Source organism: Austrofundulus limnaeus, unplaced genomic scaffold, assembly GCF_001266775.1.
Source record: "Austrofundulus limnaeus strain Quisiro unplaced genomic scaffold, Austrofundulus_limnaeus-1.0 Scaffold95, whole genome shotgun sequence".
Lineage (NCBI taxonomy): Eukaryota > Metazoa > Chordata > Actinopteri > Cyprinodontiformes > Rivulidae > Austrofundulus > Austrofundulus limnaeus.
The window spans coordinates 1311344-1314000 of NW_013952497.1; the positions used below are offsets into that span (position 1 = coordinate 1311344).

The 2657-nt window shown below is 31.0% G+C and overlaps 1 protein-coding gene across 1 annotated transcript in view; it reads right to left on the bottom strand.

The window, feature by feature from the left end:
- The window catches only part of si (sucrase-isomaltase), a gene marked incomplete in the record, with an annotated part of 76141 nt that extends 75848 nt beyond the window's left edge, over positions 1 to 293 (bottom strand). The window contains 1 exon segment of the mRNA XM_014012841.1: positions 274 to 293.
- Between the last annotated feature and the right edge of the window lie 2364 nt (positions 294 to 2657).

Here is a 2657-nt window from a genome sequence, read left to right on the forward strand (position 1 = left end):
GTTATATTCCTGTTTACCTAAATGTTACTACCAGACAGTAGGCAGTTTGTTTCATGTAGATGTGTAAAAATATGTGTAAAATACAAACACATTAGTATTTACAGACACTGATTCTTAATTAAAGTTCAAGTACTTGTAGTCTCACAATTATCCACATTTTATTGTAAATCAGGCTTATCATCATGAAATGCTATACTTCTCACTATAGAGAATGATTACATTTTGTGGAGAATATCTGTAATAACTGAATATATTTACAGCGTGTAGTCTTACCTTGGCTTCCTCCTGTGTTTGGGGAAAAGTGATGTTTGGTTCAAATGTGAAAGGACTTTAAACACCACAAGATGGGCTGTGGTCAAATGGAATTGCGACACCCTTTTTACTTATCATGAATGATTGCATAAGCCTGTGTGTGTGGTGATTGTTGGAGGGGTATGCAGATACTGTATGTAAACCATTTGTTGTTGTTGTTGTTGTTGTTGTTGTTGTTGTTGTTGTTGTTGTTTTAGTCCAAGACAATTGCATGTTTAAGAAATATTTTAAACATGCAATTACACAGCTAATGCTGATTAACATTAAAATATGAGCAGTTAAATAATCACACTTGTGTGAACAATATCTTTGTATTTCTGGGTTGCAGATGACATAGTATCAATGTCACAAAATGCAGACAGGAGGCAGGGAGTAAATGCAGCCCTGTTTCCTTCTGTGAATTCAGCGCAGTGTTGCCAGATGGGAAATGTTGAATTATTGTATCAGCAGCTCAATTTTTTTTTTTTTTGGTTTTTAAATACAATTATTGCACACACCCAATTTGCATTCTAAATAGACTCAGAATTACAAGCACATCCTGCCACAGCTCCCAAGTAAACTGCATCCTAAAACCTGCATGTTATTTTGTTTATAATAAAATTAAAAACACTATATCTGTCTGTTCAGTAAAGAAATAGTGATCATATGTAATTTTTTTCTTTAAAAAAAAAGCTTTATTGTAAGCAAGAACAAAGTACAAAAAAACAAAACAAAACAAAACAAAACAAAAAAATAAACAGGAAGCCAGGGGGAATGTTGCACATAAAAATAAATATTTAATAAAATGACATTAATAAAATGCAAAGCAATAAAACAAGTCAAGTTAAAATGAAAACAGGAAAAGAACAAGTCATTGTAGTTTATTGTGCTTCTGATTAGTGGAGAAACAAATTGAGTGCATATACATGTGAATTCAACCTGCTAGCTTCCAAAATCTAAAATTCAACTACCGGCCAGGTAGATAAAACTTTATAAAAATGCAGATCATGAATTTGTCTGCACTGGCATCATAAAATTCCCATTTGTGTGTTAATCCACCTGTGTTTTCTTTCATTSTTTTACTGCTTACATGTGCTAATTCCATGCAATTATTCACTTTTATTTTCTATTTTACAACTTCAGATAATGATTATTACATGTTTTGTTTTATATTATTTTTTATTTTTTCTGTTTTTTGCCCTSTCTTATTTTTATTTTACTATTGGATGTTGTTTTGTTTTTACTGTTTGATGGGACTACATACTAGTCTTAGGCTAAATCTGGTGCAATGCATCAACTTATGTTTTAATTGTGCACTGTCCCGATCATAACATATCATCATATCATATCGTATCGCATCGCATCGCATCGCATCACATCACATCATATCATATCATATCATATATAATTTCATATCATATCATATCATATCATATATCATATCATATGATATCATATGATATCATATGATATCATATCATATCATATCATAGCATATCATATCATATCATAGCATATCATATCATATCATATCATTTCATATCATATCATTTCATATCATATCATTTCATATCATATCATATCATATCATATCACATCATATCATATTAATTTTGTGATAATAACAAATAAGAAATTTCATGTGTTTAGGATAATGTCATTATGACATGTGAGGTTCTTTATAAAACATTGCACAAACTACAAATAGAAGTGAAGTGAAACATTTTCAATAGTTAAGAATCCATCAAGTGAATACATTTATCACTATAGGGCTGCAATAATTRACAAAACAACAGTGTTCCTCTTTAACTTGACTTACTTCTGATTTGCTTAACATTAATTACAAAACAGTTTAAACATACCTGAAGATTATAAAACATTTACTTAGAAAAATGTTGCAATACTTACAATGACAGAGGCATTGAGACTTTGTTGTTTAGAAGTGATTAGAGCAGCATTCTATGATGATGAGAACCAGTAAAAGCATAAGTAAAACAAATAGTTCACTTTTTTGTCTAAAAGGGGTTGTAAAATGAGTCTCAATGCACTCAGATTGTGTTTGCTGCAAAACTTGCTGTGAACAAATATAGAGTTTTTGCCAAGTGTTAAAAGGAACTTTAAAGAAAATTATCTCCGCATTTGCTGAAGATCTTTCAAATGCAAAGCCAAACAAACTCCACCGTGAGTGGCCAGACATCTATCCTCACCAATCACAACATATAGATTAGCGAGGGCCTCAGTTTAAGTAATGAGTGAAGAGTGCTAAAGAGCTACTTGCAATCGAGAGGCAATGATCTTTCCTTCCAAACAGGATGTTGAACTCCATAAATCAAACAATTAAAAAGACAAGATGATATATATATATA